The 12,994-nt window shown below is 41.3% G+C and overlaps 2 pseudogenes; both read left to right on the top strand.

Moving 5' to 3' along the window:
• The first annotated feature begins 3,937 nt into the window (after positions 1 to 3,937).
• LOC119921264 lies at positions 3,938 to 6,664 on the top strand (annotated as a pseudogene).
• Positions 6,665 to 8,418: 1,754 nt separating this feature from the next.
• Positions 8,419 to 10,475, top strand: LOC119921462 (annotated as a pseudogene).
• Positions 10,476 to 12,994: the final 2,519 nt, after the last annotated feature.

Below are 12,994 nucleotides of genomic sequence, written 5' to 3'. Positions count from 1 at the left end.
CGTCCTTGTTTTGCTTTTTTTGGCTGCTTCTATATACAATATTAATGATTTAGTACATGCAGCTATCATATTGCTAAGATATCCCTGTTGATTGACCCCCACACTGGATCTATCTGCCCCTTTGACACTGCCCAACCCGTTTTCCACTCCCCAGTCCCCTATCCTCAAAAGTCCAGCCCCCGGTAAAGTGAAACAGTGACCCTGATGTAGGTGGTTGATTCTGTTTATAGTCACTTTTCAATCCATAGAAACCATTTAATTAACACCCCCGTCCCCCACCGGGTTTTCCAGCCTACCTTCCCATACATTCAGTTAGGTAATAGAGGCTGATCACGTGGAGCTTGTTCACAAAGCTATAGCAACCCAAAATTCCCTTAATCAGAGCCAGTAGAGAAGAGAGAAGTATTTGTTCTACTCTACTCCACCCCTCCAAAAGAACTCTGGGGGCGTGGTTCCATCCAGGATCACTCTTTACTGTGGTAAAAGGTTTGGGGTAGTAAAAAATGTTAATTGATCAGGGTCTTTGATTCCTGGGTAATGTGGTTTCTCCTTTCCACCTCAATGAATCTCTTACCCACTTTCAACAGGACTGTTGGCTGAATATTTATAAAAACACAACTAGCACCCAACACTGAATTTGCTGCACAGTCTAACAGGTGTGAAGAAGGCTGATATGTACTCACTGACAGGCTTGGCTATTCCTTATACACTCACACACACAGCCCTTTTTCAGGCTGTCACAACTGTTGTTGGCTGCACCAATCAGAATCATCAAAAAGAGCTATTTTTAAGAATTGCAATGGACCAGCCTTGTCTAATAACTTTCAACTTTCCTGCCTTCATTGGTGACACCACATTGTCTTGGTTGCTTTTCCTACATTCGTACATTATTTTGCTTGCTTCAGTTTCTTTCTGTTGTCCAATCCTGCTCGGCATACAACAACTGGATATCTTTTTCCATCCATTGTCCACATATGTTCCTCCTGACAAAGTCGTGTTAAGATGAGTATCGCTTCAAATCTTGGAAACTGACTTCATGTGAGGAAATCACTGTTTGTTGCCCACGTTTTTTAATGGTGTCAGTTAAGAGCTTACTATGTGCCAAGCTCTGTACTAAGCACAAACTTGTTCAGGTTGGTTCCAATCCATGTCCCACATGGAACTCAGTCTCAAATCCCCATTTTACAGATGAGGTGTCTGAGGCAGAAAGAAGGGAAATGACTTGCACAAGGTCACAAGTGGCTGAGTCAGAATTAGAACACAGGTCCTTCTGACTCCCAGGCCCACCCTCTATCCACTAGGCCACACTGCTTCCCTATCATGCTACTATTTTCCCTTTCCCTAATCCGTTTTAATGTCTGTCTCCCCCTGAATACTGTAAGCTTCTTGTGGATCGAATCTACCAACTTTGTTGTATTGAATTATACTTCCCAAGCATATAGAACAGTGCTCTGTAATCGGTAAGTGCTCAATAAATACCACTGATTGATTGAATGAGTGTTCATGGGTCCTTGGACTTCAGGACAAAAGAGTCCAGAGAAAAGCGGCTTGACTTAATGGATAGAGCACAGGAACTAATCCCGGCTCTAACACTTGTCCACTGTGTGATTTTGGACATCACTTCACTACTCTGGGCCTCAGTGACCTCATCTGTAAAATGGGAGTAAAACGAGTGAGCCCCATCTGGGACAAGGACTGTGTCCAACCTGTTCACCACCCTAGTTCTTAGAACTGTGCTTGGCACATAGTATGCCCCCAACAAGTACCATAATTATAACTACTATTCCACAGACCCAGCACTCAATGACCATTGAACCCAAAAGGCTGTTTCAGGGAGCAACTGGTGCAGTAGCTCACCATACAATTGAAATCATAGGACAAAATCGCTCACATCAATTTGATGGATCTTATTATTAATAACAATAATGATAATGATAAACTGTGGTATTTGGTAAGTGCTTCTTTTGTGTCAAGCACTGTACTAAGTGCAGGGGAATTCACAAGACCTTACATTACTGCAAGGAGAGAGGGTGTTCCTTTTCATTGTCCAGTTCAGGTTTGAAGCCTCAGAAAAGCAATTTTGAGGAAACTGTCTGCAAAGATTCTGAACATCAAGCAGTCAATAGCTATGGGTGTGTTCTGCCTTTAATGAGGTGCCATGGGTGGGAAGGATTCTGTGTCTTAGACATTTCTTGAATCCCTTATCCCATACTGAAGAATTATCTTGGGAAATTATGGAAAATGTTTACGGAGTCCTCAGCAGAGATCTATTCATACGGAGGCTCATGAGACCCGGATTTAAGGCAACACACTTTGGTGGGCAGCCCGGTTTGCCATTCTGCCTTTACAGGCCGAACCCCTTAAACGTAGCCATAGACTTTAACTGGTGGTGTCAATCCTTCCCCGAGGCAAGGGGAACAGAAAGGCAAGGGAAAGTGTATCTCTCCAGGATAAAAATAGAGATGTCAGGCAGGAGAGAGAACCTGTGGGAAAGGAATTGATCATGGTGCTAATCTTCTGTACAGCACCTCTTGCTCTCTCACCCCTTCCACCCACAGGGACCCAGTTTGCCAAGAACATGCAGGTGGTAAATGTTGTTGCAAACGTTTACAAAATTGAACATATGAGGAAATGTTGTAAAAAATGGATACTAGGAGGTAAAGTTGATGATGAATTAACAAGGGTCTTGAAAAGCAGCATGGCCTAATGGAGAAAGCATGGGCCTTGGAGTTAAGAAGACCTGGGTTATAATCCCTGTTTTGCACTTGCTTGTTGTGTGACCTTGGAAAAGTCACAGAACTTCTTTATTCCTCAGTTTCCTCATCTGTAAAATGGGGATTCAATACCTACTTAGACTGTGAGCCCCATGTTGGAAAGGGACTGTGTCTAATTTGATAACCTTGTGTCTATCTCAGTGTTTGACACATTGTAAGTAATTAACAAATACTGTTAAAACAAGTCTTTAAATTTTTAAAAGTTTAGTAAAAGAAAGGCTAGGAATAAATGTTATTCAACACCATGGGGAACACACTTAGATAAAAAGGGATTTATCTGGAAGGAGATATATTGATGACTTTACATTGGGTATGATAGAATTACTGACATGGGAACAGGTTACTGGATAGACTTGAATAATGGGAAAATATTCATTTAGTCTCCTATGCCTAGATGGGTAGTTCTTATTTCAATTTCTGTAAGAGTAAATACTTAGTTTATTTATTATGTCCCTGTAAGCTCCTTTCTATACTGCAAACTCCTTTTGACCAGGGAACATAGCTACCAGCTCTCTTATATTGAACTCTTCCAAGTGCTTAGTACAGTGTTCTGCACACAGTAAGTGCTCAATACCACTGATGGATACTATGAACAAAGTGTTGGGGTCACAGTCATTGTCCCCTTCAGAGGTAACAAGCTAAGAGGGAGGGAAGGCAGATATTTGATTCCCATTTTAGAGTTAAAGAAACTAAGACCTACAGAGATTAAGTGCTTTCTTTCTCAAGTTACAAAGCAGGTCAGTGGCAGGGCTGGGTTTAGAACTTGACTTCTAGTCCCAAAATCTTTCAATTGAATAATTTTTTGCTTCTTTTGGGAAAATGAAATGAAAAACAAAAACCTTAAAAAGCAATGAGGTTTCTAGAGGTAGAGTTGAGCTAACATTCACAATTAATTTTTCTGATATTTTTTATCTGTTCTTTTCCTTCTTCAGCATAAATGGCTCCAAACCATCTTAAACAAAGACCTGAATTCACCTTCTTGCAAGATCCAGGAATGATCACCAAAATAGATTAGCCACCAACTCTCAAATCATCAGTGTTAAGTTTCATTCAATTTTACCGCAAATGAAAAAAGTACATTTTTGATGTCCTACTGAGAGATGTAACCCTGGCTTGTAGCTCCAAGGGATACATTTCCCAAATGCCCTAAACTCATGGCACACATGATAAAGCGCTATTTATACTCCAATTATCCCTTTTTTGATCCAGAGATGTTTCTTTCCTGCTCCAAAGGTGAGTGTCATGCTTCAAAGGGATTTTAAAGAATTATTTTCAGTAGCGCTGATTTTAGATTTTAAAGCCATAACAGTGCAGCAGACTTTATTATTATTGTGACCCTTGTTAGTGTTTACTATGTGCCATGCACTGTACTAAGCACTAAGTGTACTAAGCACTAGGTGTAAATACAAGATGGTCAGGTTGGGCACAGCCCCTCACAGTCTTCCCAGATTTTAATGAAGTGATAAAAAAGGACAAGAATATGAAAATTCTAAAGACTTTCTTAGGTTATAAGGGGTTATTTGAATTTCAGATTAGAGAACTAATTTCCAGAATTGAATTCTCACATACGGTGCCAAAAATACTAGAGATAGTGGATCTTGTACAGCTCAAAAGCAGTTAATTTCACCAAGTGAGTGTGCTTTAGAAAAATCCACTGCTTTAGTATTTTCTGCACATCTGAAATGAATTATAGAGTTTATGAACTTCTTCGATAACAATATCTATCAATGAATCTATCATATTTATTGAGCACTTACTGTATGCCAAGCATTACACAATCATTATAGTTTTCTTTGACTTCTATTGTTCATATCATTAAATATAAGATACTTTCTGGAGCTCCAGTAGACTTTATTACCACAAATACAACAGATAGTTCCAATTTTTGACACAATATCCTAGTTTATACTGTTGTACTTTTTATTTTATATTTAGTTTCCTGTCTTTCCTTTTAGTTTACTTCCCTAACTCCTCTTATGTCTCTGTGACTTTTATTGAAGTAAATGTTCAGTTAGATTGCAGTAACTCTGAAAGCCCTGTTACTATGAGAGCTACTATAAAAAGTTCTGGGATTCCAGTCTACCATTGCAATTACTGGCTCCAGTAAATGCCCATTTCTCTCAGCATGTGATAGTATTATAATATTAAGTGAGTGAGACCGGTTGCTGAGACTGACATTACAGTATCCCTGTCCTTATACTCTGGTGTAGTAAGTAATAATAATGATAACCATATGATATAATTGTGGTATTTTTTAAGCACTTATGATATGGCAAGCATTGTACTAAACTTCGGGAACTATGCAAGATAAGGAGATCAGACACACTTTTTTTCCCCACTATCTGCCACATTAGACTTCATTATGTGCAAGGGGCCTCTATGGCATTTATCCTTTCTGTCAAACTCATTGTTGTCAAACTGCATAATGAATCATTTAGTTTAACAAACTTGACTCAGGTAGAGTCTGAAATAAACCACAGGGCTCAATCCTGAAACCGTAGTGGAAGGTAGTGAGGAAACTATTGTCACCTACCTAATATTAGGAGCCTCTTTGCCATCTCATTTCTCCCACTCAAGGAGCACAATGGGTAGAATTATCATTACAGCCAATATATTTGACCTAAATAACATTCTGCAAATACACTAATATTTTCCATCTTCTGTGGAGGAATTTTTTGTGGGTGAATTTAAATTAGGTCTAAAGTATATATTCCAGGAAACCAGAAAACTCACTGTTTCATGGACAGTCTAATACTAATAGTGATCTGCACACAATATGTGCTCAATTATTACCACTCACTGATTGAGAGTTAGGGATGGTTACAATACTTGGGAGGTAGGACTAAGGCTGGCAAGTAGTGCGTGAAGGGGAAAGGTAAGTATGAAGGCAAGAGCTGGAACAACTGGAATGCTTCTAAAATCTATGTTTTTCATCCAGAGACTTCATCTTGAACAAAAGGGCTGATGGAAATGACACTTCTAAGAGAGAGTTCGTTATTTTGGGATTAACAGGTGATCCAGTCCTCCAGATCTTCCTCTTCACATTGTTTCTCGTGGTTTATGTTGTCACAGTCATGGGTAATCTCAGCATTATCATGTTAATCAGGGCCAGTTCCCAACTTCACATGACGATGTACCATTTTCTGAGCCATTTGGCTTTTATTGATTTTTGGTATTCATCAACTGTCACGCCAAAGATGCTTAAGGGCTTCTTAGTGGAGAGAGACACAATATCCTTTGCTGGCTGTGTTGCCCAGCTCTGTTCTGTCTTTGTCTTTGGGACCTCAGAAGGCATCTTACTGGCTATGATGGCATATGACTGTTTTGTGGCCATCTGCAATCCCCTGCTCTATTCCATCTCCATGTCCAATAAAGTCTGTGTCCAGCTCATAGCTACCTCCTATGTCGGGGGTTGTTTAAATAGCGTGCTTTTTACTATTTGTGTGCTTGGTTTAGCCTTCTGTAGATCCAATGAAATCAATGATTTTTTTTCTGTGATTTCCCTCCATTAGTAGAACTTACTTGTTCTGATGTTTACCTGGTTCAAATCATTTCTTCTATCTCTGCTGCCATCATTATTATGAGCACCGTCCTAACCATAGTCGTCTCTTATATACACATCCTCTGTGCCATTGCGAGGATCCAGTCAACCGGTGGGAGACAGAAAGATTTCGCTACCTGCACCTCTCACCTGACGGCTGTTATTCTATATTATGGAACTATCGCATTCACTTATGTGCAGCCCAGCTCCAGCCACTCCTTGGAGCAGAATAAAGTTGTGCCTCTGTTGTACACAGTGGTGATCCCCATGCTGAACCCCCTAATCTATACTCTGAGGAACAAGGATGTGAAAAGGGGCAGTGATAAGGATAATGGCCAAGTATGAATAATTATTTTTAAATAAAATTTGGGGTAATCCATTGATAATTCATGGGCAGTCAGAAAAAAGTACGTGATTGTTGTTTGGATGACACATTCTCATTGTGTTTGAAAGAAATGAAAAACTGGGTACAGCTCGTGGAAAAGTATCATTTTAGTTAAGAAAAAAGTCATTATAATTAACGTCTATATCCCAGGGATGTGCTCTGTACTAACATTATGATGCCAGAAAATTAATTTTTCTTCGATTAACACTTCCTTTAGACAATGCTGGGAAGCAGCATGGCCTAATGGAAAGAATACAGGCCTGGGAGTCATAAGAAAAGTGCTTGGCATATAGCACTTCACAAATGCCATCGTTATTATTATTATTACTCTCCTAAGCACTTAGTAAAGGGACTGCACTCAATAAATATCATCGATTAATTGAATGATTGTAACTTTATCTTGCTTTCTAAATTCATTTTTTCTTATCTAATCTTTACTGAGGCTTTTTTCCTACTATAATGTCTCCATTTTTTAAAAAAAATATTCTTTCTGGAAGCTGTCCCATGAGTTGTAGATACCCTTCTTTAATGCTGTGTTCTAATTTATTCACCAGTTTCATCTCCCAAAACAGAGGTGACTGATAAATGGCTGGTGGAAATCAATCTATGGTCATGGAATTCATTCCTCTTGGATTAACAAATGATTCAATGGTCCAGATCATCTTCTTTGGGGGGGTGTCTAATGACGTATGTGGTCATCATGCTGGGGAACTTTATTTTTCCTTTAACCTCTTATCCTCAACAGATGTATGTAAGCTCTCAACCACCACTTCTAAATTACTCGATAACAAAACTTTTGGAGAAGAAAAGCATTTCACATATGGACTGTGCTGTCTAATTCCTTATCACTAAACTCTCCGGACAGGCTAAGTGCCCCCTTTTAACTATGATGGCATGTAACTGATACATAGCCATCTGCACCCACTGGCTTATCCAATGACTGTGTCTAAGAGACCCTAATGGTAGTAGGCTCCTATTTAGGAAATATTTTAATAAATGAATCAATCATTTTTCTTAAGTGCTTACGGTGCATGGAGCACCATATTTAGGAGTTTTGATTTATTTATATTATCCTTCAGTGGACCCAATGTAATCATCATTTATTTCTGTGATTTTCCCACATTACTGAAACTTCCTTGCTCTCCCAAGACGTTTATTAAAGTAATTCCTTCAGTCTTAGGGTCCCTTATAATTCTACCCACTCTGGAGAATCCAGTTGATTTTTCTTGTAGATGCTGTTGACCAGTCTCAGAATAAAGTCATCCGAAGAACAAAGAAAATCCTTCAACACCTGTGCCTCTCATTTGAACATGGTCCCTCTATTCTATGGGTCTTCAGCTACCAGGAAGGGCCGTGGTTTTGTAAATGACTCTTTTAACCTCAATCCCTAAATATGAAATCTAGTTTATGCATATTTCATAGTACACGCATGACTTCTTGGGAACTAATTTAGGTCTTTCCCATATTTCCCTCTAGAGTGTAAGCTCGTTGTGAGCAGGGAATATATCTGTTATATTGGTATTATTTTACTCGTCAAATACTTAGAAAAATACCCTGCACAAAATAAGTGCTCAATAAGTACTATTGATTGATTGATTCATTTCCCTGAATCTAATGAATCCACCTTTCAGTAGAGAGATATTTTAATGAAAATGTGTCCAATAATTACCACGTTGATCTGTTGTTTAATGAAAGGTCCCCTTTTGTTTCAACAGAAACTATTTCTAGAATACTTCATGACTGGAAGAAACCAGAGCACTGTAATGGAATTCATTCTTTGGGGGTTAACTGGGGATGCCACCCTTCAGGCCATCATCTTTGTGATATTCCTAGGGATTTATGTTGTGACTTTAATGGAAAACTTCAGTATCATCCTGTTAATTAGGGTCAGTTCCAAGCTTTATACCCCAATGTAGTTTTTCCTCAGCCATTTGGCTGCTGTTGAAATTGAGTATTCCTCCTGTGTAACGTCAGTAGTGCTTGGAAGCTTCTTGGCTGATCTCTACACAATTCCTTTGGCCAGTTGTATTGCTCAGCTGTGTTCTGAGGTGACCCTTGGGACAACTGGATGCTTCTTATTGGCTGCTAGTTTCCTCCTAGCAACGGCGCTGCAGGCCGCCATCTAGGACCACCGGCGGTGGTGGCTGGAGAGGACCGCCCTAGAGGCAAAACTAAAGGAACGTGAGACGAAATGCCTCTCACCGCGCCGCCATAGACGCCCGGGACTCCGTTCCCGAGAGGCCCGCCCGCCCGCCCGCCATCACACCGCGTGGCCCCCGCTGCTCCAGGAATGAACCTCTCCTCAGAGCGCCCCCATAGACGCCCGGGACCCCGTTCCCGAGAGGCCCGCCCGCCATCACACCAAATGGACCCCGCTGCTCTCGGAAGGATCCTCTCCTCAGAGCGCCAGAGAGGCCCTCCGTAGATGCCCGGGACTCCGTTCCCGAGAGGCCCGCCTGCCCGCCCGCCTGCCCGCCAGCCATCACACCGCGTGGTCCCCGCTGCTCCCGGAAGGCTCCTCTCCTCCGAGCGTCGCCATAGACGCCCCCTGCTTCCACCCCCACCCACTTAAGAGACCTTGCTTCTAGTGCCCCCCAACCCCCCTTCCCGGTCCGGTCCTGACTGACTCCCCCCCCCCGACCCCACCCCGGGAAAAAGTCCCTTGTTATCACCAAGTTACATTAACGACAACCTCATTCGCACCTACTCAGCCTTCCTGTCCCGCCATCGACCCCCGGCCCACGTCCGCCCCAGGGCCTGGGATGCCCTCGCTCTGCCCATCCACCAAGCTAGCTCTCTTCCTCCCTTCAAGGCCCTACTGAGAGCTCACCTCCTCCAGGAGGCCTTCCCAGACTGAGCCCCTTCCTTCCTCTCCCCCTCATCCCCCTCTCCGTCCCCCATATCTTACCTCCTTCCCTTCCCCACAGCACCTGTATATATGTATATATGTTCGTACATATTTATTACTCTATTTATTTTACTTGTACATATCTATTCTATTTATTTTATTTTGGTAGTATGTTTGGGTTTGTTTTCTGTCTCCCCCTTCTAGACTGTGAGCCCACTGTTGGGTAGGGACTGTCTCTATATGTTGCCAGCTTGTACTTCTCAAGCGCTTAGTACAGTGCTCTGCACACAGTAAGAGCTCAATAAATACGATTGATTGATTGATTGATTGATTGATTGAATGCTATGGCTTATGACCGATATGTGGCTATCTGTAGCCCTGTACTACACTCTGGCAAAATGTATGACAATGTCTGCATCCTGATGATAGTTACTTCCTACATAGATGGTTGTATGAATGCTTGGGCATTTACCAGTTGTTTATTAAATGTACATTTCTGTGGGCCTAATCAGATAAACCACTTTTTCTGTGATTTTGCTCCACTGTTGAAACTTTCTTGTTCAGACATTTCAGTTATTAAAATCATTCCTTCTATCTTCTTGGGGTCAACAATAGTGGTCACCATACTTGCCCTTGCAATTTCTTATGTATACATCATCTTGACAATAATAAGGATGAACTCAAGGGATGGGGAACACAAAGCTTTCTCCATTTGTACCTCCTACCTCACTGCTGTCACTGTATTATGGGACCATCACTTTCATATATGTGATGACCAAATCCAGTTATTCAATCAATCAGAATAAAGTGGCGTCTGTGTTCTACACCAATATGATCCCGAGGTTGAACGCTCTGATCTAAAGCCTGAGGAATGAGGATGTTAAGGAGGCCCTGAGTAAAGGGATTAACAGGAAAAGGTTTTCTTAATCATGATGACGATTTGGCAGTGTTACAATAAGGGATATTTCCAGGGTCTGTTTATTGAAGTTATATAAAGACATTTTCAAATCAGTCATACGATTACGAATGTCCCTTCAGATCTCCCTTGTCACCCACCCACCACCCTGGTCTAGAATTTTATTCAACATCAAGATCTTGATAAATGAAGATTTATTCATCATCTGTCTCCCCCTTTTAGACTCTGTCTCCCCCTTTTAGACTCTGTCTCCTCCTTTTAGACTGTGAGCCCACTGTTGGGTAGGGACTGTCTCTATATGTTGCCAACTTGTACTTCCCAAGCGCTTAGTACAGTGCTCTGCACACAGTAAGTGCTCAATAAATACGATTGATCGATTGATTGATCTTGAAAAAATTCATTTTTTAGAAAAAGTTATATTTTGATTACATTGAAATTTATCTAAAATAATGGATCTTCAGTCCTTTCTCACCATCCCTGTCATTGCTACAATATTGAGAAGAATAAGAAGGAGTAATGGAATAGCTTGTGATAGCCTGGGAGCATGAACCATGCTTTAATTACAGATTTTAGTGAACTGTAAATTAATTCAATCATTTATTGAGCACTTACTGTGTGCAGAGCACTGTACTAAGCGTTTGGGAAGTAAACTGTTTTCATAAGCTAAATTTGAGTTTGAGATGAAGCTATCAGTGATGAAGAATTGTGCTATGTATCGAACCTCATGCCAACCAGCCATACAAATATATCTTTATGTCAGAATTAGAATGATTGGCTCAATGATGAAATTTCAAGAGCCCATGACAGTTGTGTTTGATGTGGGCAGGGAAGGTGTCTATCAATGCTGTTGTATTGTAATAATAATAATAATAATAATGGCATTTATTAAGCACTTACTATGTGCAAAGCACTGTTCTAAGTGCTGGGAAGGTTACAAGGTGATCAGGTTGTCCCTCGTGGGGCTCACAGTCTTAATCCCCACTTTACAGATGAGGTAACTGAGGCACAGAGAAGTTAAGTGACTTGCCCAAAGTCACACAGCTGACAATTGGCGGAGCCGGGGTTTGAACCCATGACCTCTGACTCCAAAGCCCATGCTCCTTCCACTGAGCCACGCTGCTTCTTATTGTGTCAGATATTGTACTGACACAAGCACTTAGCACAACACTTCGCGCACAGTAAGTGCTCAGTAAATACCAGTGTTGATTATGTTTCCACATGGGACTAAGTCACAAATGATAATAATGATGGTACTTGTTAAGCACTTACTATGTGCCAAGCACTGCTCTAAACACTGGGGTAGATCCAAGGTAATCAGGTTGTCCCACGCAGGGCTCACAGTCTTGATCCCCATTTTACAGATGACATAACTGAGGAACAGAGAAGTTAAGTGACTTGCTCAAAGTCACACAGCTGAGAAATGAAAGAGCTGGGATTAGAACCCACAAACTCTGACTCTCAGCCTGTGCTCTTTCCACTAAGCTACGCTGCTTCTCTAGGAACATTGACATGACTTGGAGTGCCACAAGGTTGCTGAGGGGCTAATTACCAAGTGTAAACCAATAATTAAAATGGTTGGAAAGACACTTTTTCAGTGTCTCACAGAACACACAGATATTACATTGCCAGCTGACTGTCAAATCTTTCTAGTTATTTTGCTTATGCACATATTTCTTGTTTGTCTTGTGCTGTCGAAGCAGCGTGGCTCAGTGGAAAGAGCGCTGGCTTGGGAGTCAGAGGTCATGGGTTCGAATCCCGGCTCTGACATTTGTCAGCTGTGTGACCTTGGACAAGCCACTTAACTTCTCTGTGCCTCAGTTGCCTCATCTGTAAAATGGGGATTAAGACTGTGATCCCCAGATGGGACAACCTGATCACCTTGTATGCCCCCCAGCGCTTAGAATAGTGCTTTGCACATAGTAAGCACTTAACAAATGCCACCATTATTATTATCTCCAACCCATAGCAGCACAATGGGCACATCTCTCTTAGAATGTCCTACCTCCATCTGCAATTGTTCTGGTAGTGCACCCAAAGAGTTTTCTTGATAAAACTACAGGAGTAGTTTGCCATTGCCTCCTTCTGAGCAGTAAACTTGAGTATCCACCCTCAACTATTTCCCATGTGGCTGCTGCTCAGCACAGCAGGTTTTAGTGTTAACTTATAGCAGATTGCTTTACACTTGTTAACCACTGCCCAAGCTAGGATTGGAATGGATATGCCTCCGCTTGACTCTCCTTCCCATAGTCGTGACTGATTGAGAACTGGAAACTCTCCAGGTGTGACTCTGAGAGTGGACAAAGTTCTAAGATATCACTTTTTAAAATGTCCTTCTTCAAATGTAGTGATTTACAATGCCTTAAAAAAAGTGTTTTTTGATAGAAATTGATGCAATAGCCCAGAGGAAAGTGTGTTTAATATTGTCTTCCCAACCAGAATATGTAGGAGGCAACACTAATAATCTATGACACCAAATCGATATTTATGGAAGTGGCTCTGAGAACCTTGTGACGCCATTTCCTTCTCAAGT

This window comes from Tachyglossus aculeatus (genome assembly GCF_015852505.1).
Source record: "Tachyglossus aculeatus isolate mTacAcu1 chromosome 12 unlocalized genomic scaffold, mTacAcu1.pri SUPER_6_unloc_2, whole genome shotgun sequence".
Taxonomy (NCBI): Eukaryota; Metazoa; Chordata; class Mammalia; order Monotremata; family Tachyglossidae; genus Tachyglossus; species Tachyglossus aculeatus.
Note: the sequence above shows the minus strand (reverse complement) of the source record. Positions and strands in the feature narration are given on the sequence as shown.